We start from the raw sequence: 23,953 nt of genomic DNA on the forward strand, positions 1-23,953 counted from the left end.
CACTAATGTCTCTCTCATAGAAGTATAAAGTGAAAATTCTCAGTGAAAAATGAGTAGAAATGAATGGAGGCTTTCTCTCTGAGAAACGTATTGTGAATACAGATGTAACTGCAATTGTAGACTCCTCTGAGCATATGTCATTGAATTGGCCTGTGGATTCCCAGAGGCTGAAGGAGTAGGTAGAAAACAGTGTATTCAGCCCCTAGGTGACCACAGCGCAGCATCCTGGTAAACATCTGGTGATTTCTATGGCAATGAGAGATTTCTGGGAGGGTAGGATTTTATTTCTTTTGTTTGTTTGTTTGAGACAGAATTTCACTCTTGTTGCCCAGGCTGGAGTGCAGTGGCACAATCTCGGCTCACTGCAACCTCCACCTCCCGGATTAAGGGATTCTCCTGCCTCAGTCTCCCCAGTAGCTGGGACTATAGGTGTGCACCACCACGGCCGGCTAATTTTGTATCTTTAGTAGAGATGGGGGTTTCACCATGTTGGTCAGGCTGATCTCGAACTCCTGACCTCAGGTGATCCACCTGCCTCGGCCTCCCAAAGTGCTGGGATTACAGGCGCGAGCCACTGCGCCCAGCTGGTAGGATTTTATTCTTTACTATTGGCTCAGTGGTAGCTTCAACTCTTTGTAGTTAGGTCATTGATTGACTAGAAAAACAGATGTATAACTTTGTGTGGGAACACTTAAAACAAGTCCTTTCTGTCACACCACATATACACAAAGAGGCTGCCTTCAAAAGTTAATCATTGACTAGAACCAGGAAGACAACTCCCAGCTGCTCTCATTAATACAAATATGTACCTAAAGAAATCTACCTATCCCCGCATGATTCCCTGAAGAATTTATTGGGTGTGGAGGAAGAAATTGCTTCAGGCAGTGAGTGATCTGACCCATGGCCAGAAACCTGACTCCAGCAAAGGACAAAGTTGTGCACATTGTGTCAGGTACAATTTCCGCCATTTACTGGGAAGAACTAGGGGAACCAAGAGAAGGGCCACCTGCTTGGGGCAGGCGAGTCTAGGCCCCCAGATGATGTGGGCCTTTTCTAAGAGTGGCCGGAGGAATGCTACCATGGGACTATGCATTGAGGTAGCTGGTGATTTTCCTGTGATTGTAATGCCCAATAGAAAAGTTTTGCTTTGTCAGTAAACTCCCTTTTGCGTCCAAGATGCTGGGAAATGTGGCTGTTGGCAACAGATATCAAACAGAATAATCCTGTTGCTGGGATGGTGATCCCTGCAGCATGCTTTCACATTACTGAGAGGCTCAACACATCTACTCAAAAGTACTTTCTGGATCTCTTCCTGAAGTTCTTCGAACCCAGAGACGTTCTGCTCTGTTCTGTGAGCCTCTAAGCGCTTCTTTATCAAGGAGGGCGGGTGCATGCAATGTGTCTGATGGAGGTGAGGGGAAGAAGAGCCAGAAAGTTCACTGGCCTAGTAGATTAGAGGGGTGGTTCAGTTTATTGTTATTTTAAGCAGCAGAGTCCCCTTTATTTTCCCGAATGAAATTTTATGCACAGCCATCACATAGAAAAGCAGAACTTTGTGTATTTGAGGCTGGATTTTGGGGATCTAGAAACCTCCAGCTGGACCCTGAAAGTTGACTCTTTTGAATTTTGAAAACCACTACAATTGAGATTAATTCTTTTAAAATAGCAATTGTGCTCCTTTCAAGTTGAAAGCCTGTGCAATAATGACTATGTCAAGCCAGAATCTATCCACAATTGAATGCCCCTTGGTATGAATTAGTTTAAATCAGATTTCTTTTTTTTTCCCTAATAACTGGCTGAAATAAATGCACTAAAGAATATTAATGAAATAGAGGGAAAACAAAATTACTTTTGAAGCATGAGGCACTGTGACATAGGGAGACATAATAAAATGTCTTGGGAAGGGATTTGAGCACTGGATTTGGTCAGCAGAGCCATACGGTAGAATACTGTGATCATGAAGAGTGACTTATTGTCACTTTCTGTGGCACTTATGCCATTTATTGCCTCTGTGACCTTGGTCAAGTTACTTGACCTCTCTGTGCCTTGGTTTCCTCATTTATAACATGACCTCATATCTTATAGGGTTCTTTTGAGAATCAAATATGTTGGGTTTTTTTTTAAGTCTTAGGACAATGTCTGACACATAGTAAGTACCTGTAAGTGTGCAAAATAACCCTTTTTGAATCAGGGTTCATAGTACCTAAAGGTGTCTTTGCCTTAAAGTTACACACACTAAGGCAGTTACACAGAATTTATCATTTCTCTGACACCAGCATGTAGTTTTTTGCTTTACTCAGACATAACGTAATAAAAGTTGGTCTCAGCTAAGTGAGAGAGATAGAGTAAACCAGTGACAGAGTAATAAAGGGGTACATCTGAGACCCATTAGCCACAGCTCTGTAGATAAAATAAAAATGGAATGCTAAATAAGATGTTTTAAGTTAAAATGTTTTATTTTAAGTTGGCATAGTATTTAATATTGTATTAGAAAACTCTTACATATTCCTTAACTGTGGTCATCACATATAGACACATTTTTACTCTTTCCTCATTTAATGAGAGATATGTTATTAGATTATTTATGGAAGAAAGCTTATCAACAAATTTTAGAAGCTATATCATGCTTATTTTTCAGAAGCATTTAAGAAGGAAAAGTAGATAAAATTTAACTGTTATAGAATCGAGAATTAATAAATCATTTCATAAATTGGTTTTTGGAATTTTTACATTTTCCACTAAGGGAAAATCAACTGTTCTGTTTTAATTTGTGTTTTGTTTATTAATGATGTGATCACAGAAGTTGTAAGAACCTCCCTGCAAATGACACATTGTGTAAGTAGAGATGTCTAATGTGTGAACAGTCATGGTGGCCATAATCCTCATGATAGTTCTATGTCTAACTTTGATTTTTGAAGCAGTCAATACATCTGGATCTGTTTTTTAAGAGTTCGGTTTGATAACTGCATCTTATGGATATGGAGAGGATCAGTCTGAAATCAGCTTAGAGAATTATCATATTAATGGTCCTCACTGATATCTTGTTCTTTGCCATTGGTGTTTCTCTAGTTTCTAGGTTTTTAACAAACAACCTGTGATGAGTATAAATTTAACAATATATGACTAAAAATTATATAAAGTTCTATGTTGATCAAAAACTTATAGCAGCTAGTAGTTCTTAGCTGAGCGATAAACCAAATGACAGAGTAATAAGTAAACTCATCTGAGCTCCATTAACCACAATCCTATAAACTTTTAAATAAATAGAAATGGAAGTAGATCCTTTAACAATTTGATCTCCTTTATTACTGGTTGGGAAACATTTCACAGTTTGGCCTAGATTTGAGAAGTTTTCAGAGTAATAAAGCCTCAATTTCTTGAAACAAGTGTGGTAAAGAGAAAATACTTCTGCCTACTGTCATTCTAATGAATGCATTACAGTGTTTCCAAAGTTACAAAAAGGCAGCTAGCATTGTGCACCATCCAGAAGATGTTGTATAAACTTATTCTAAATGTTGTGGTTGAATATAGCCACAATTAAATTAAAAGACAGCTCAAGACAGTTGTCATTTTTGTACCCGGTAAGTCAAAGACTTAACTGTTCCCTCGGTCAGAGCTTCTCAAACTGTAGTTCATCCAAACCACCTTTTAATATTTTATACACACACACACACACACACACACACACACATTTTAGAGACGGGGATCTCGCTGGTCTCAAACTCTTGGTGTCAAGTGACTCTCCAACCCTGGCCTTCTAAAGAAAGTGCTGGGATCACAGGTGTGAGCCTTGGTGCTAGGCCAGGCATGTTATTTAAATGCAAATTTCGATTTAGCAGCTCGGGAGAAGGCAGCTGAGATTCTGGCTCTCTAAGTTTCCAGGTGATGCTGATGCTGCTGGTCCACCCCTAAAGAACTCCAAGACTCTCTCCAGAGCTGGCAGGAGAATGCTTTTTAAAATTTTTATTTTATTGTATTAAATCTATTTTTTTTTCCCTAGACACAAGGTCTCACTCTGTTGCCGAGGCTGGTCTCAAACTTCTGATCTCAAGTGATCCTCCTGCCTTGGCCTCTCAGAGTGCTGGGATTGCAGGCATGAGCTACCATGCCTGGTCAGGAGAATGCTTAACTTTTTTCATGAGGCACAGTATACAGGAAAATTATAAAGTACCAAAACCATGGCACATATTACATTAGTAAAACTTACCTGTTTCCTTGTTTCATTTCAGTCAGTCCCTGGACTGTATATGTTTCTAGCAGGCCTGAAATGGTATCATTAGCAACAAAAAAACTCATGATTATCCCAAATCCATCTGTCTCCTTTCTAAACACACCACCCACTGAAACGTTATTTGAGTTTTGTGAAGCTGTGAAGGCTGTGGCTACGTATAAATAAATACCAGTGAATAAAGATGGGTATAGAAACAGCAGGTGATAAGGAAAAGCCAGCAGAAAAAAAATCAGAGAACATTTGTTAACTAGAAAAAAATCCTGTGTAATATAATTCCTATTTGCCTTAGGGTTCAGACTGCTATACTCTGTTCAAAAAGCATACATATATTTTTTACATTTGTAATGAAAAAACTCACATATTTACTTGAAAATGATGTAAATAAATGAATTCAAGATGTTGTAAATGACCCCGTATTGTGAGTTCAGGAAGAGGGATTAGGGTAGCTGATGACTAAAAAACCATTTTTGAATACCCACTATACAAAACTGACATGGATCATATAATTTAAAGTTTAATTTTCACCCAATCTCAAAAAGTAAGTACATTCTTAAAGCTCCCATTTCACAGTTGAATCTGAGGCTCAGAGAGGTTATAGAACTTGCCTAAATTTTTACAACAGCAGAGCAGGCTTTCAAATTCATTTTTATCAAGTTTATAATACCAATTCAATATATTTAAAACTGTACATTGATTTGTTTTGGTGTGGGCAGGCATTTTGAGTATCCATAATAAAACTAACTACTGGTAAGTATGGTGTGGTTAGGAAAGACCACATTGAGGACAAATGCTTTTCAAATTAATTTAAAAAGATAATTTACAAACATGAACAATTAAAACAATATACAAAAAGTTATCAGATGAAATGTAAAATATCTTATGATGCCTTCCTAGAAAGGAAATGGTTGGGTCCATTATTCAGAATCTTTAGGAATGGGGCTCCAGTACCTGTATGTCGCAGGAGCCCTCCAGGTGGTTCTGAGGCACAGTGCAAGGAGAACACTGACTCAGATCACCCCTAAAACAAATTTTTCACTTTCAGGTGGCCACCACACAGCTTATTTGATTTGAGGTTTGTTCTCTTTCCTTTTTCAAAGGTACCTTGAATCCACAAACATTTGTGTAAAAGATGCAAATGGCATCATTTTCCAACAACTAGGTGGGTGCTATAGTTGAAATCCCAGAACAAACTTAGCAAACAGGTCAGGTCTGTATCCACCTGTCTGTACTCCCAGCAGAAGCGTCATATATCTGAGTCACAAGATTTGGCAGGCTGCCTCTGGCATTTCAACTAAATCCCAAATCTGTAGGTGATAGGGAGACAACAAATGAAGAGATTAAAAAAAAAATCTTGCCGAAGTTTTTTTAATGATCCTGGAGGGAATTTTCCCAGAATCTATGGGAAGGTTTATGTGCACTTTCCAAGATATGTGATGGCTTCTCATTGTGTATCAAAATCCCACTGACTCTGTTCTAGTCTCATTTAGTTTCTTAGAGCTCAGAGACCCCAGCTGACAATAGTGGTTTGATCAGGAAACTATTGCCCCAGGGAAACAATGGATATACATTGTAATTTGTCAGTGTCTTCTTCATGGTCTAAAACTGAAGATGCCTTGCTTACCATGCAATTTAATGTGGAAATGGTTCAATGACTATAGTTCTTAAAACATGAAGATCAAAAAGAGCCTTTCCTTTCACAGTTGCAGTTAATAAAACTTGGCTGTGAGAATAAATTCACTTTGTTATGTGAACACTGAGGTGCAGGAAAAAAATATGGATCAGCTGCCACATGACGCACTTTAGGACTATAGGTGCGCACCACCACAACAGGCTAGTTTCAAAAAAAAAAAATTCTTTTGTAGAGACAGGAGTCTTGCTATGTTGCCCACACTTACCTCGAACTCCTGGCCTCAAGTGATTCTCCTACCACAGCCTCCAAAAGCATTGGGATTACAGGTATGAACCGCTGTGCCCACCTGTGACATACTTTTGGATCCTTGCTAGTTATACTTTAAAAAGAGGACAAGTTCTTTTCAGTCTTTAAATCGTTGTGCAAAAGTACCACTGGATACACACAAGTAGGTCAAGAAAACTGAGCTGAGGCAAAGAAGCATGGATGTTGCTGAATGAAACTTGAATGCATTTTCCTTTTCAGTTTTTGATCAAGGTGTCAATTCTTTTCAAAGAAATTCTTTTGTTTCTAGCAAAACTAAAGAAGACATTGAGTACTATTAAAATATAAAATCAACCCGTGCACCAGTGACTACTCTTGGCTAACTTTGAAGGTTGGGGTGCTGAATTTTTAGAATTTTAAACCCATAATTTAGAAATTCAGAACTGCAGTGTCTAGAATGTTCATATCCAGTTACAGACTATGGTTTCTAGAAAAGTATGAATGATCAAGTAAATTGATGCAAATAAAATGATAATTTTCCCATCTCAAGTTCTTGACCATAATGAAGGAATGGCCATACATTTAGATGTAATGCCAATTGTACCTGTAAGGTAGTAAGCAAATTAAACCCTGAAATGATTCAAGTTTTAAAGCCATTCAAGCAACAACAAAGAACTAACTCATGGCTGGGCTCGGTGGCTCATGCCTGTAATCCCAGCACTTTGGGAAGCTGAAGCAGGTAGATCAATTGAGACCAGGAGTTCAAGACCAGCCTGGCCAACATAATAAAACCCCGTTTCTACTAAAAATACAAAAATTAGAAGGGTGTGGTGGCTCATGCCTGTAATCCCAGCTACTTGGGAGGCTGAGGCAGGAGAATTGCTTGAACCCAGGAGACGGAGGTTTCAGTGAGCTGAGATTGTACTACTGCACTCCAACCTGGGCGACAGAGCGAGACCCTATCTCAAACAAACAAACAATAAAACCAAACCTAAATCACGAAAAGAATAAAAGCAATCCAAACAAAAATAGTAGCAGGATTTTGACTATACTTAATTTATTAAAAAACAAACAAAACCCTCAAATGTTCTAAAGGTTTTTCTAACACAGAAGTATACAGATTTTTCACTTTCACTTAAATATGTATTCAGCTAGGTGCAGTGGCTCACGCCTGTAATCCCAACACTTTGGGAGGCCGAGGCAGGTGGATTACTTGAACCCGGAAGTTCAAGACCAGCCTGGGCAACATAGTGAGACCATATCTCTAGAAAAAATACAAACGTTAGTTGGGTGTGGTCGCACACTTCTGTAGTCCCAGCTACTTAGGAGGCTGAAGTGGGAGGATCACTTGGACCTGGGAGGTTGAGGCTGCAGCAAGCTGTGATGGTGCCACTCTACTCCAGCCTGGGCCACAGAGCAAGACTCTGTCTCAAAAAAAAAAAAAAAAAAAAAAAAAAAAAAAAAAAAAAGCTCACAGTGTGGCTCCACAGCAAACTTGGAAAACTTCAGAAGTCAAAGGTTTCACATTTTACGAGCCAACTGTAAAACTCCTATTGATTTTATTGATTCAAGTCACAACATATGGAAGGGTGTCAAGAAAGTGATGTGTCCATGTGAAAGAAGACTTCTGTAGCAATTTAGATAAACTGTAGCACTACTTGCTCCTCCCACCCTCAGGAAGAAAAACGATACTTTCTAAAGGTTCCTTGCATCATGGTATCCCCAAACACCATGGCATAATATCCAGAATGAGGGCAGTCTTACTATCTGTCCAACTCTGTCACTAACTGGTAAGTCAAATGATAACATCCCATACACAAAGCACCAACTTTGACAGCACAGTTTATCATTTGCTGTCATATATATTAATTTGAAATTTTGAAGGTTCAACATTAAATGGGCCTGAGAGGTAATTTTTAAGATAAAATTATTCAGCAACTTGCAATGCATAAATATAGCACAAATTCTATCTCAATCATTCATTCAATAAATATTTACTCAGTGAATATTTATTTGTCATATATTACATGCCAGGCACAGTTTGAGGTTCTGGGAAGATTACTCTGCTCTTGTTATACTCATAGCATGGTTTTTATAAACAACATTTAAATTTGACAATCTCTACTCATAATTCAGCTTGCCAAGATTTAAAAGAAAGAATTCATTCATGAAGCATGCTTTAGAATGTATGAAATGAGAACATCTCAATGTAACTTTTTCCATTTTCTGGAACAAAAATGTTAATGTGAATGAGATACAGTGGTTTGAAGCTGTCAAGAAGTTTAAAGTGGCTAACCATGGTAAAATTCCCACTTCTCCAAATGATGAGTATGAATTTTCCATATAGGGGAGCAGCACAGTCTATATTCTCATAAAACGTCTTAAGCACTTAAAATGTGAGAGCTGCTTTGAACATATCATTATCTATTACTGGTGATGGAAGAGTATGAATATAAAAACTGAGGCATTCAAATCTGGACAGAAGTGCACATGGGCTACTCCCAGGTGCAAGAATGTATGGAACAGCACAGGAGTCTTGAGACCTGTAAGCAGCAGGCAATGAGAGAAACAGCAGAGCTAAATACTGGATAGGGCAAGCCCCTGCTAATGAGGCTAAAGATAAAGCTGGAAAAAGGGGTACTAGTATTGACTTACTGACGCAAGGAGCTAATTTTCAGATTTTTTGCCTTTCCCAATACTTCCAGTTCTCCTCACTTTAGCCTCTCTGGATTGATCAGAGATAAGAGTAAATGTTTTGTTCATTCTAGTCATGAAACTGTTTACTTGGATGATCAGTCCTCTGCATCTGTGGCTTCTGCATCTGTGGATTCAACCAACTGTGAATTGAAAATATTAGGGAAGGCTGGGCACGGTGGCTTACGCTTATAATCCCAGCACTTTGGGAGGCCAAGGCGGGTGGATCATCTGAGGTTGGGAGTTTGAGACAAGCCTGGCTAACATGGTGAAACCTCGTCTCTACTAAAAATATAAAAATTAGCTGCGCGTGGTGGCAGGTGCCTGTAATCCCAGCTACTTGGGAGCCTGAGGCAGGAGAATCGCTTGAACCTGGAAGGCAGAGGTTGCAGTGAGCCAAGACTGCACCATTGCACTCAAGCCTGGGCAACAAGAATGAAAATCCATCTCAAAAAAGAAAAAAAAAAAGTAAAGGAAAGAAAATATTAGGGAAAAATAATTATGCAAAGTTCCAAAAAGCAAAACTTGCTGTGCTCTGAGGACTATGTTGACTCCACACGAATGAAGTGATGTGTAGGCATTGTATTAGGTAATACACTTAACAGAGATGATTTATATAGGAGGATGTGCATAGATTATATGCAATTACTACACCATTTTATACAAACGACTTGAGTTTTGGTGTCGTCTGGGGTGGGGTGGGGTGGAAGGGTGAGTTCTAGAATCAGTCTCCCACAGATACCAAGAGATGACTGTACTATTTCTACCAATTATGCATATACCCTTAATCTTTGAGGAAAGATAATTATTTCAAATTCTGTAATCTATGTTTACATTTGAAGAAGCTTGAGCTCTCTGTGTAAAATGAAGAGGTTGGTAACATCACATACAACAGAGACTGTAAGTAACAGAAAACTTGGCCCTAACTGGCCTAAATAACTCAGAAGACTCACTGGATCACTTAATGGCCCAAATGGGTCTTATTCCAATGCCCAGTCCCATCGTATTAGTTTGCTAGTGCTGCCGTCATAATAAAGTACCACAGACTGGTGGCTTAAACAACAGAAGGTTATTTTCCCACAGTCCTGTAAGGTAAAAGATGGATATGAAAGTGTCAACAGGGTTGGTTTTTCCTGAGGCCTCTCTCCTTGACTTGTAATGGCCATCTTGCCATCTTCTCCTCCCTGTGCCCTCACATGGTCTTCCCTCAGAGTTTATCTGAGTCCTAATCTCTTTTTCTCCTAAGGACACCAGTGATATTTGATTAGGACCCACCCAGATGACCTCATTTTAACCTAAAATCCTCTTTAAAGACCCTCTCCCCAAATATAGTCGCATTCTGAGATTCTAAGGGTTAGGACATTAACACATGAATTTTGGGAGGACCCAATTCAGCCTATAATACCCACCCTAATGACACAGACCTGACTGTGCTAATTAACTTAGGCTTGGGTTTCTGAGTCAATGAGATAACCTCCACTGCTAAGTCAGGTCCATCCCCAAAGTACATTGGCAGCATCAGGGAGGACTGGGTGAAAATGAGGCTGGCAGAGGGAATCAGCAGAGCTGGCAGCAACCACCATAGGAAGATTGGCCTAAGCGATTGCTAAGATTACTTCTAGCTCTAAAATGCAATGATTCAAAATTCCAACAATTTTTTCTCACAATGTACTGAATGTTTTTTTTTTTTTTTTTTTTTTTTTTTGAGACGGAGTCTCGCTTGTCGCCCAGGCTGGAGTGCAGTGGCCGGATCTCAGCTCACTGCAAGCTCCGCCTCCCGGGTTTACGCCATTCTCCGGCCTCAGCCTCCCGAGTAGCTGGGACTACAGGCGCCCGCCACCTCGCCCGGCTAGTTTTTTGTATTTTTTAGTAGAGACGGGGTTTCACCATGTTATCCAGGATGGTCTCGATCTCCTGACCTCGTGATCCGCCCGTCTCGGCCTCCCAAAGTGCTGGGATACAATGTACTAAATGTTAACTCAATACACAGCAATAGGTGGAATTTTGATGACAGTAAATCAGAGATAGGGGATTTAAAAAGTTATATTGCCAGAGAGGCCAGCAGGGAAGGATGACAATCCACGAGAGGCATACCTCTATTATCTCTTTATAGTGGTAATGGAAAATAAGAGCATGAGCTCCAGAAAAGTATGGATTAAGGAGAGAAGGAATCATTTGGCTGAATGTAGGGAGGGAACAATGTGGTTCAGCATGTCCTACATTTCATCCCATTGCATGTGGTAAGGGTTCTGTAAATGTCAAAGGGTATTGGTAAAGACAGTTGATGAAAAAGTTCTTCACCTTTTGACTCAATCTTTGATTGTGTTAGGTTAAACCAAGAGGAATTCATATTTTGTAGTTTAAAATGATTAAATATTGGCAAATTCATGGTCTACCCTGGTAAAGACCCTTCTTAGTAAGCTTTAAAGATATGTATTCTAAAATAAAGCAGCAAAAATAAAAGGTTTATAAAAGGAAATGTCTCAGAACTCAAATTCCCTTTCAGCCTGATGGCTCCTATAGACTTTGTTTATGATACAATGCAAAATTATGACAATGACAATCTTGGCTGATTTAGGAAAAGCTTAATTATATTTTACATGATCTGCTGTCTATGTCTGAGTGATATATATAATAAATCTAAAAGCATTCAGCAAAGTAATAAAAATTGTGACATTTGTTAGTTTTAATTATCTTAAATATCTTTCCTACTTGTTGTAAGTAAATGAATTTCAAACTATAGATGGGAAAATATGATTTTCTGAGTTTTACATGAATAGTAGATAAATGACTTGTCTCGCAATTTCACTCTCTCTACCTTCTCTAGCTTCTAACTATATTGGCACTGAAACCTCAAGACTGATTTGATGGGTCATTTGTTTTGTTTGGACCTCAGTTAGAATTTTTAAAAAATGTTTTTAGGTATAAAGTAAAAGTCCTATATAGGCCTTAATAGAAAAGAAAAATTGGCCCTAGACTAGAAGAATCCCATAATATTCTTATTATATTATGTTTGATTTAGCCTTTAGTGTCATGTTCTTTCCCCCACATATGGGAAGATTTATATATGTGTGTGTGTGTGTGTGTGTGTGTATATATATATATATTTTTTTTTTTTTTTTTTTTTGAGATGGAGTCTCACTCTGTCACTCAGGCTGGAGGGCAGTGGTGTGATTTTGGCTCACCATAACCTCCAGGGTTCAAGTGATTCTCTTGCCTCAGCCTCCCGAGTAGCTGGGACTACAAACATGTGCTACCATGCCCAGCTAATTTTTGTATTTTTGGTAGAGACAAGGTTTTCGCTATGTTGACCAGGCTGGTCTCAAACTCCTGACCTCAGGCAACCTGCCCACCTCGGCCTCCCAAAGTGCTGGCATTAAAGATGTAAGCCACTGCACCCGGCCTAAAACAAAATTTTTTATTAGGATTTTCTTCTTCACTCTACTAAAATTATTATTATTATTTTGAGACAGAGTTCCACTCTTGTTTCTTAGGCTGGAGTGCAATGGTGTGATCTCGGCTCACCACAACCTCCGCCTCCTGGGTTCAAGCGATTCTCCTGCCTCAGCCTCCTGAGTAGCTGGGATTACAGGATGCACCACCATGCTTGGCTAATTTTGTAATTTTAGTAGAGATAGGGTTTCTCCATGTTGGTCAGGTTGGTCTCGAACTCCTGATCTCAGGTGATCCACCTGCTTCGGCCTCCCACAGTGCTGGGATTACAGGCGTGAGCCACTGTGCCCAGCAATTATTTTACTTTAACAGAAATTTTGCGTTTCAAAAGTTTCTCTTTATTACTTCATCTCTCTCCCTTTAAAGCTATATTTTGTCTGGGCATGGTGGCTCATGTCTGTAATCCCAACACTTTGGGAGGCTGAGGCAGGAGGATTACTTGAGGCCAGGTGTTCAAGACTAGCCTAGGCAACATAGTGAAACCCTGTCTCTATAAACAGTTTATTAAAAATTAATTAATAAATAAAATAAAGTTATATTTAATATTTGTGGGCTTTACGTTGATATTTCTTGGTCAGTTTAGACTGCTATAGATTACCATACATTGGGAGGCTTAAACAATAATTTCTCACACTTCTAGAGGCTGAGTTCAGGTTACTGTTGTGGTTGAGATCTTGGTGAGGGCCCTTTTCCTGGTTTACAGAGGGTCATCTTCTTGCTGTGCCTTCACATGGCAGACAGAGAGGTAACTAGCTTTCTGGCTTCTTAGAAGGGCACTAATGCCATTTATAAGGGCTCCACCTTTATGATCTAATTAATCCTCAAAGGCCCCACCTCAAGTACATTAGGATTTCTGTTTCAGTATATAAATTTTGGGAGAACACAAATATTCAGCCCATATCATAAAGAAAAATAGGCTCCCAAGAATATTTCCCATAAATTTCTAACAAGAAAAACATCACTCATGGCTCCCATATGGAAACGATATTGAGAAGATCCTCAGTAAAAGTTTAAATTTAGATTGCTTTGCTTATTTCACATGTTTATTAAGAAAAATATAACACTATCTGCATACAATCTGAGAAACTTAAACTAGATTTTTGCAGTAGAGCAAGGGTTGCTAATCAGAGTTTTTGGTGGAATAGTACAATATTCGATTAAAAAATAATTGTTTCCGTTTTGAGACATTAAAGAAACATCATTTTTCTCCTTTTCTTTTCCCCAAAGTGATCTCTAGAAAATACTTCTATTATTTAATTGCTAAGTTTGTTGAAGTTTAGTTTAATTACTCATGTGGCTATTATTGGCAGAGGCAAAGTGCAAAAGTCATCCTTTTTCCTCCACATAGACACAAATGTTGGCCTGCATTACAGGTCACCGTGGGAGCTGTTTATTTTGCAATTAAGTAAGAGTAAGGCAAATGTCTCAAGTTATTACTTAGAGTCCCTCCCATCATCCTCCCTCCTATACCTCTTTAAAGATTATTAAAATCATTACTGAAAGGGATTTGGGTAAGATAAAATTCTGGGCTTAAATAAATTAGTTGAAACTTAACAGAGATCAGTAGAATTACGTGCATTTACGTTTATGTGTAAAATAGACATGTGATCTGGAAGTAGATTGCTCTAAAAAACTTGATTTTGGATAGTTACAAACTTAATATAAGCAAAGTGTAATAAGGCTGTCTTGTATTACAAAATAGAAGTATTGTGATGAGATTGTACCAAATAATATTCTCAGTGTTCTGTGAACTGGTCAGGTCACACTTGGGTTATCTTAATGTTCAGATTTTTAAGAACAATGTGGATAAAATGATGTTGATGAGCAGACTAAAAAACTGTCCTGTAAGAAACAATAGATGGAATTAGAAATATTAAGGCTGAAGAAGAGAAGACTAAGGGAGAAAAAAATCACTAACATTCAGTTAACATCTCTTTTGTATCAGGAATTGCAAGTTACCTTCTAGAACCTTACTTAATTCTCAAAATAATCCTATGCTATAAGGATTATTATCTCTTACTACCAATGCCTCTTTGTGATTAAGCAACATGTCAAAAGATTCATCAGCCAGCACAAGTTGTGACTCCAACTCCTACGTGTCTGAGATCAAAGCCTGTACTTTTCCTACCACACCATAGGTCACTATCACCTGCTTTAGGTTCTACAGGAAATTATGTGTCAAGAATTGTTTCATTCAACCCTTTGTTCAACACTATTTTGGGCACGTATAATATACAAGGCACTGTGCCAAGATTCTGCTCAAAGTGAGCTTCTGGGTTCTTAGAAGAAATAAAAATATGTGCCTGAATAACTGTAATGCAATATGGAAAGCAAAATTAACATGATAATTAACGTGCTTCCGGGAGGAAGTACTGCTGCTGAGGAAGAAATGTGACATTTGAGCTGGGCTTTGGAAAACAGAGTGATTTGGATGTGCTGAAATGTGACAGGGAGAGCATCCCAGGCGGAAAGAACAGCATGCTTGTGGGAAAATGAAATGCATATCTAGGAAATACCAAATAGCTTAGTGCAGCTCTAGCATACAGTTTGAGAAAGTTAACGAGGAATATGCTGGATAAATGGATTGACCTAGATGAGGGAGGGTCAGAAATGCCAGGCTAATGAATTCTGTTATGTTCTCTAGGCAATGGAGAGTCACAATTGATATTTCAAAAGTAGGGCAATCATCATGGCCCCAAATAGCTCTTTTTGTGTAAAGAACATACTGTAGGGCAGAGAACAAGGTGGGAGAATGTTGAAGGCTTTTATGGTTCCAAGCGAGAGCTAACAAGAACCTGGGTTATAGTACTGTCCAGCCTTCTTCTATTCCTCTTTTTTAAAATTTAAATTATTATTATTTTTTTTTAGAGACAGGGTTTTTCTCTGTCACCCAGGCTGAAGTGCAGTGGTGTGATTGCGGCTTATTGCAGCCTCCACCTCATAGGCTCAAGTGATCCTACCACCTCAGCCTCCCAAGTAGATGGGACTACAAGCATGCATCAAAACACCAGGTTAACTTTTAAATTTTTTGGAGAGATGGGGGTCTCCCTATGTTGCCCAGACTGGTCTCAAACATCTGGGCTTATGTGATCCTCCTGCCTCAGCCTCCCAAAATGTAGTGTGTGAGGCCCCTGCACCTGGCCTTCTATTCCTTTTTAAGGCCACCCAATCCTTATACATGCCACCCAACTGCTGGCCTATCAAATGGGATCTTGACCTACCCTACTTTGCCTTTTCTGAACCTCCTCTGCCTTCATCTGCATTCAATAATCAAGATTCTTGGCTCTCTGGCTTCTGCCTTTAAATGGACCCATGTATCTGACTTTTATCCTTATTTTTCTGGTATTTGGTTGCCTATTTTCTCCCATGCATTCTGCTTTGATTCACTTTCCCATCCTCGAATTGTTCCATCATCTCAGGTAGGCTGATAATGCCTCAGCCCCTGCCTTAGCCCTGTAGGAACACACTTCCACATGTAGCAGTCAGGATTCATGGTTGCAAGTAGAACTATTCTATAATCACTAGTTTAAGCAGAAAAATAAGGTGAATTTAAAAGGATATTTGGTACCTCATTGAATCTGCAAGGGGGTTGGAGAGTCAGGTCCACAGGCTCTGCAGCCCAGGATCCATGCCCACATCACACTGTGAGGGCTGCTGAAGGAGAGAGGGTGCTACAGCTGCTGCATGGCGCAGACACCACAGCCCCCACTGATAATTCTGGAGTCCCAACACCAGAAATTTCACCACCGGTGCCTGGCAGAGCTGGTGCCTCTCTTGACATTCTTATGAATGGTGGACACAGAGGCTCCTACTTCCTAGGGTTGTTCAGTTCTGAAGTGAAAACTTTATGATCATGTCTGATTGGTGAAGCCTAACAGGGTGCAGAGATGCATTGACATGGTTTGACTGTGTCCCCACCCAAATCTCATCTTGAATTGTAGCTCCAGCAATTCCCAAGTGCCATGGGAGGGACCCAATGGGAAGTAATTGAATCACGGGAGTAGGTCTTTCCCATGCTGTTCTCATGATAGTGAGTAAGTTTTGTGAGACCTGATGGTTTTATAAAGGCGAGTTTCTCCGCACAAGCTCTTTCCTTGCCTGCCACCATGTAAGACGTACCTTGCTCTTCTGCCATGATTGTGAGGCCTCCCCAGCCATGTGGAACTGTGAGTCAATTAAACCTTTTTCCTTTATAAATTACCCAGTCTCCGGTATGTCTTCATGAGCAGCATGAAAACGGACTAATACATGGATGTATCACAAAGCTAATGAATCTTAAGCCTCAGGGCCCTGTACTTATGTAGACCCTTTCCAAGGCCCTGGGAGAGCCCTAGAAATAAATGTCTGTCATATGTTTTTGTAAAATTGGCAGAAGAAATACTGTACCTACAATTCTGACTTCTGTCACACTCACTAAATTTACACAATATTATCACTCATGAGTTGTGAAGCTTAAAGACACTCTTCTAAACTGTCAATTAAAAAAACAGTTGACCAGATAGGCCAAAGGAGACTAAATTCCTTTTTTTTCCTTTTATAAAAAAAAAAATCACAGAGCTGGATGTGGTGGCTCATGCCTGTAATCCCAACACTTCAGGAGGCCAAATGGGAGGATCATTTGTGGCCAGCAGTTCAAGACCGACCTAGTCAACCTAGTGAGATCCCTTCTCTACAAAAATATTTTCATATGAAAAATTATGAAATCATTGTCATGTGAATTGGTAATCAAACAGTTAAAATAATGCAGTTAAAATCATGAAGAAAAAATATTAAAGAGGTACATTAGGCAAATTATTAATTTTAAAATTACATTGTTTTTCTGGATTTGTGGTGTTCCTGGTACTGGTTATCTCCTAAAATTTGTAGTTTTGATTTTTTTTCTCATTCAAGTTGGGAAGTTAACTTTTAAACCTAATTTTACATTTGTCATTTTGTTGCTTTGTGAAAAGAAGGCCCCAAAACTGTATTAGGTTCAAACCCCTACAAAACTGAAATCTGCCCCTGGCTAGATCCCTATATCCTAACTAAAATAGGGTAAGAGAGCCAGTCCTAGCTTCTGCCTTGAGAAAGGACTCATGATATGTGGAATTCTTCAAACATAGGAAGGGTGTTTAAACATGCTGGGTGGCCTCAGACATGACAAATATCCCTTACACTGTGCTTGAGTGTATGTTTGGTATTTAGGAATAGTACTTCTCTTGAGAAAATATACTTGGAAAGATTTTGGAAAGGGAATGGAGAGGCAGGAACACATGACAGAAATATTGCGTACACATGGTGAGAAATTGGATTGTGCATGAGACGCGATGACCCTGAGGGTTAGCATAGATAATTATCAGGATGGTGCTAGGTGTGGTGGCTCATGCCTATAATCCCAGCACTTTGAGAGGCCAAGTCCGGCAGATCTCTTGAGGCCAGGAGTTCGAGACCAGCCTGGCCAAGATGGTGAAACCCCATCTCTACTAAAAATACAAAAATTAGCCAGGCCTGGTAGTCCATGCTTGTAATCCCAGGTATTCAGGAGGCTGAGGCAGGAGAATCACTTGAACCTGGGAGACAGAGGTTGCAGTGAGCTGAGATCACGCCACTGTACTCTAGCCTGAGTGACAGAGTGAGACTCGGTCTCAAAAAAAAAAAAAAAAAATTATCAGGATGGCGATGCCAATAACCAGGATAGGCATCTCAAAGCTAGTACAGATTCAGGGAGGAATTGGGGAGACAGAGAGTTTGATTTGAAACATTATGGGATTCAAGTTGTATAAGTCTTTGGAAGGACCAAAGTTAGCAGATCTATTAGTATTAATTCACTAATTCTAAAAAAAAAAAAAAAATCACCATCTCATAGTGCTGGATGAAGGGTAGTACAAACTACATTTATAAAATGTAACTTAGCAGTCAAAAGGGGTTAAATAAAATAACAGCTCAATTTAGAAATAAAATCAACAAATGTAATTGAAAGCCAGGTGTAATTAAAAGGCATATTAGGCAAAATATTACTCATGATTAAATACCAGAGATCCTGCTTTGATTTTAACCAAATTTTAACCTTTTTTTACCCTAAAAAAATAGCACAACTAGGAAGTATTAACAAAAACCCAGCCCAATATAGGCTGGGTGCGGTGGCTCACGCCTGTAATCACAGCACTTTGGGAAGCTGAGGAGGGCAGATCACATGAGGTCGGGGGTTTGAGACCAGCCTGGCCAACATGGTGAAACCCTGTCTCTACTAAAAATACAAAAAATTAGCTGGGCATGGTGGCATGTGCCTGTAATCTCAGCTATTCAGGAGGCTGAGGCAGGAGAATCACTGGAATCTGGGAGGTGGAGGTTGCAGTGAGCTGAGATCACGCCACTGCACTCCAGCCAGGGCAACAGAGGGAAACTTCATCACAAAACAACAAAAAGAAAAAAAAAGAAAAGAAAAAAACAATATAGCCGGGCGCGGTGGCTCACGCCTGTAATCCCAGCACTTTGGGAGGCCGAGGCGGGCGGATCACAACGTCAGGAGATCGAGACCACGGTGAAACCCCGTCTCTACTAAAAATACAAAAAATTAGCCGGGCGCGGTTGTGGGCGCCTGTAGTCCCAGCTACTCGGGAGGCTGAGGCAGGAGAATGGCGTGAACCCGGGAGGCGGAGCTTGCAGTGAGCCGAGATCGCGCCACTGCACTCCAACCTGGGCGACAGAGCGAGACTCCGTCTCCAAAAAAAAAAAAAAAAAAAAACAACAATATAATAGTATAATATTCTCATTTTACATATGGATAAATTAAGCCTTAGAGTAGTTACATGACCTGCCTATTTGTGGGCAGTGGTCTGGACTCCAGTGCTTTTAGCCAGAACATTTTATTGTCTTTCAGCATTCAATTATGCTGCCTTCACTATTTTGCTGGAACACACCTATGTAGGAGAGCAGTATGCAAATGTATCGGCTTTGTTCCACCACAACCATGGTGAGCTAAATTTAACTTTGACAGCCTCACATCCTTATTAAGAAACAATGACCCATTCAGAGTTGTACAGAAACAAGTGACCAATAAAATTGTATTCCTCGAACGTCCAGCTTTTGGCAACTCTGCTGTTTAGGGTGTAGAGCTTGTATAAAGGAGGAACATGGCTTAATGTGACTGTGTTTGAATAACAGGAAGACAGAAGTTATTTGTATTCTAATGAATTATATTTAGTCTTTCTTTTCCTTTCAAGTTTCAGATGGGGGACTTTAACTGGGCTCCAGGGAAAATGAAACCAGGAAGCTACGGGCATCCTTCCCGGAGCTTACCTATAGGTGTATAGTTGTACATCTCTATCTAAAGTAACCATACCCTAATTTTCAGCCCTTTTTATTTCCTACATTTTATTCATCACAGTTACTTTTCTTATTTGTTTGCCTATTCTCTTTCCTTCTCTTAGAACATACGCTTTTTTTTTCTTTTCTTTTTTTTTTTTCTGAAACAGAGTCTCACTCTATTGCCCAGGCTGGAGTGTAGTGGTGCAATCTCAGCTCACTGCAACCTCCACATCGCAGGTACAAGCAATTCTTGTGCCTCAGCCTCCAGAGTAGCTGGGACTACTGGCATGCACCACCATGCCTGGCTAATTTTTGTACTTTCAGTGGAGCTGGGTTTTCACCATGTTGGCCAGACTGGTCTCGAACTCCTGACCTCAGGTGATCTGCCCGCCTTGGCCTCCCAAAGTGCTGGGGTCAGAGGCATGAGCCACCACGCCCGGCCATAGAATATACACTTTTAACAGGGGTAACATTACCCCTAAGGGAGTGAAAGTTGGTTTTGGGGAGGAAAAAGCCATTGATATTTCTGTGTATAATGCATGGATATAGACACAGTACATAAATATATATACGATATCTGTGGTATTAAAATTTCATGATGGGGCAATTAGGAGTGTCTAAAAAGGTTTCTTAGGGGGCAATAATGAAAAAATGGTAGAGAAACAATATTCTGGGAACTAAACTTCAGAAGGGCAGGGCCTACAGAATCCTTGTAGATTGCAGTCCCAGTGTTAATGTCCTGCACAGAGTTAGGGCGTAGTAAAGGGTATAATTAATATTTTGAGGAATCAACTGTTAATCCACCTTTTTGACAACAAATCACATTTCACATAGTGTTGTCATTAATTTAAAGAAGGATAAAGCAGAGAGTTGGGAAAAGGAAGCTATGAAGTGGAAATGTGTTTCTTTTTAAGGAAACTCAGCAGGTAGGGCAGGAATATCTATATATAAAAAACTAAGTTTTCAACTCAGAAGTGAAGTTACTTCTCTATTTTTCCAGAAGCCTACTCCGTCACAATTAACTAGTGCTGACTTTTAGATATCTTTGTGCAAAATGCCTAATTTAGAAACTAGCATACAGCATTTAAATCAGAACTTTTCTATTATTCTGAAAATAGAACGTTTTGCCTAAAGTCTTTCCTAGGTATTATTACATCTTCCACATGAGGCCAGACCTGAATCTGATGAGCTCAAAGCCCTGACTGCCAAGAAGCGGGTGTGAAGTCTGGGAGAACAGAAGTGCAATGGTTCCAGACATTTATTTCATAGTATCCATTCTTGGCCAGAGAGGGCCCATGCCTGTCTCGTAATAGACTAATATTGGTTCCTTTTAGGTCAGCGCTGGGACAGCTGATGGTAATTGAGACAGTGAGCATTTCTTGTGGTCTCTGTCTATTTCCCCAGCTCAAGATTTCTTCTTGAAGCTTCCTCTTATCATGTAAAGTCACAACCTCTAAAAGTTTTTCAGAAACAAAAGAAATGCTACAGTTATGATCTGGTGTTAACTGATTTCTCCTGGACCCTGTATTTTAAGTACCCATGGTCATTCAGGAAAATTCCTTTTTTTTTTTTTGTCTTGTTTTGTTTTTGAGACAGGGTTTCACTCTGTTGCCCAGGCTGCAGTGCAGTGGTGCAATTTCGGCTCTCTGCAACCCCCGCTTCCTGGGTTCAAGTGATTCTCCCACCTCAGCCTCCCATGTAGCTGGGACTACAGGTGTGTGCCACTGCACCTGGCTAGTTTTTATATTTTTTGGTAGTGAAGGGATTGCACAGTGTTGACCAGGCTGGTCTCAAATTCCTGACCTCAAGTGATCTGCTCACCTCAACCTCTCAAACTGCTGGAATTACAGGTGTGAGCCACTGCGCCCAACCAGGAAAGCTCCTTTTAATATGGAGATCTTCAAGGGCATTCCATCCTTTAGTGTTGGTTTTCTCCTCATCAGTGTCCTGTTCCATACACCTTAAGTGTCACAAGAGTCCCATAGGTTGAGTTAAGTAGACAGAAACACTCTTGACAGCATGTTATACCAAATTAGAATTTCTACATATTAATTAGAAAAGTTTCTGAATAAAGCAATAACAATAATAAAAGAATAGAAAGTAAATCTCTTTAGAAAAAATAAAAAAAATTATTCTGAAAGAGGCAGCTAAAGTGACTTAACAAATAAATAACTACAGATGAGGTATAAAAACATGTCCCTGTATTTCACCCACTTTAAGATGATCTACATGTTTGTAGAAATGATTACACAAGGATAAATTTCTTGGAAACATGGGAAAATATATTCCACTGGAGAACAGGAGATTTGGGGGAGGAGATTTTGACTGCAAGAAGGAAGTGGAATTTGGAACACAGGAGGGTTGTTAGCCTTTGAAAGGGATACACTCTTTCTCTGAGACTTTTGGAGAAAGAAAAAGTGATAGACACGGGGAAACACTCAGGTGAAAAGTTAGCCAGAGTTGTGATGATAGATACATCTTGATTTATCTCAAAAGGACCACTCTTGAAGTCTGGACTCAGTGAAGCCTGCATTCAGAATTATTTTCTGAGTCCATGTGAATGCTCCCCTGGAGCTGTTATTCCATCCTCTCCTTCATCATCCTTGTTGTGAAATCCATGAGCCCTCCTAGGCACGATTGTTAGGGTTGGCAGGTTGCTTCCAGTCAGTGGAAAAGAGCATGATCCTTAATATACCTTGGTTGTACTAGCACCATACAAACTGCCCCACCACAGGAAGGTGACAGAGGTTATCAGCTTCAATGACAGCAGTGACGAGGAACTGAGAACTATGAGCTAGGGAAGAATTTGAAACAGCCCATGTGGGAAGTATATGTGGGAGTTCATGTGCACTGATATCATGTGCACTGATAAAGTGTTATTGACTTTCAGTAGTCAAAAGAAGAATGAAGGACATTTGTGTGGAGATATTTAACCTAGGGAATTCAAACAATGACAGTGCACATTTTAAAGAAAGAAGGAAGTGAAATTATGAAGTATAGTAGAGGCTCTCTGACAGACCTCCATTTAACCAAATCTCCAGATTAGTTGATCCTCTCCATTCTCTTGAAAATGTTCTGACAGATGTGACTCATGCCTGTAATCCCAGCACTTTTGGAGACTGAGGCAGGAGGATCCCTTGAGTCCTGGAGTTCAAGAGCAGCCCAGGGAACATAGTGAGACCCCTTATCTAGGAAAAGATAAGAAAAGAAAAGAAAAGAAAAGAAAAGAAAAGAAAAGGAAAAGAAAAGAAAAGAAATGTTCTGACAGATGCCCATGGCAGACTATCATACAAACTGCTCATGGCTAGTTCACTTTCTAGTTCTCTTCTCCTCCCATCAGCTAAATTATTTGGGCTAAGAACACTTGCAATTATATACTTTCTATTTCTTTTAAATAATTATCGTACATTAAAATAGAATTTTTTTGTTATACAGTTCTATGAAATTCAACTCATGTATAGGCTAGTATAACCACCACCACAATTAAAGACACAGAAAACTTCCACTGCCCCCAAAAGTTTCTCATGCTGTTCTTTTTATAGTCACACTCTCCCCTTAACCCTACAGTTTTGTCCTCTGGTACAAACCCTTGATGTGTTCTTTAACCCTACGGTTTTGTCCACTGGAAAATCATATAGATAAATTTATGTAGTATGTAACATTTTGAGACTTTTTTTTTCGTTCAGCATAATGCTTTTGAGATTCGGTCAAACTGCTGTGTGTTTCAATGGTTTGTTCTTTTATACTGCTATGTAGAATTTTATTTCAGGGATGTGCCCCAGCTTGTCTACCCATTTATCCACTGAAGGATATTTGTTGCCTGTTTGTGGCTATTGTAAATAGAACTGCTATAAACAGTCATATGCATGCTTTTGTATGACTATACGTTTCCATTTCTCTAAGATGACTGCACTAAAAGTCAATTTCTGGGTCATATGGTAAATTTATGTTTAACTTTCTAAGCCAGTTTGTTTTCCAGAGTGGCTGTCCCATTTTGTATGTCCACCAGAAATGTATGAGAGCTTTAGTTGTACTGCATTCTTATCAGCCCTTGGAATTGTCAATATTTTTAAAAGCCATCTTAATGGGTGTGATGTGGCATCTCACTATGTTTTTAATTTTTATTTTGCTAATGGCTAAAGATATTGAATATCTTTTCATGTGCTTATTTGTAATCTATATATCTTCTTTTGTTGAAGTGTCAACCAACATTTCTTCCAATCTATTTTTAGCAACACATTCTTTTCTTCTTTGGAGACTCTAATTAAACAGAGGTGAAAACTTTTGTAATTATCCACAAGTTCTTAAGGCTCAGTTCATTTGTTTTTATTATTTTAGTAGAGATAGGATCTTGCTGTGTTGCCCAGGGTGATCTCAAAGTCCTGAGTTCAAGC

The 23,953-nt window shown here is 39.5% G+C and overlaps 1 long non-coding RNA gene across 1 annotated transcript in view; it reads left to right on the top strand.

The window, feature by feature from the left end:
• The first annotated feature begins 775 nt into the window (after positions 1-775).
• The window catches only part of LOC105490912 (uncharacterized), an 82,942-nt gene continuing 59,764 nt past the window's right edge, over positions 776-23,953 (top strand). The window contains exon 1 of the long non-coding RNA XR_011623682.1: positions 776-952. This is a non-coding gene — a long non-coding RNA (uncharacterized lncRNA). The remainder of the gene's footprint in view (positions 953-23,953) is intronic.

This window comes from Macaca nemestrina, chromosome 5 (genome assembly GCF_043159975.1).
Source record: "Macaca nemestrina isolate mMacNem1 chromosome 5, mMacNem.hap1, whole genome shotgun sequence".
NCBI classification, from domain to species: Eukaryota; Metazoa; Chordata; class Mammalia; order Primates; family Cercopithecidae; genus Macaca; species Macaca nemestrina.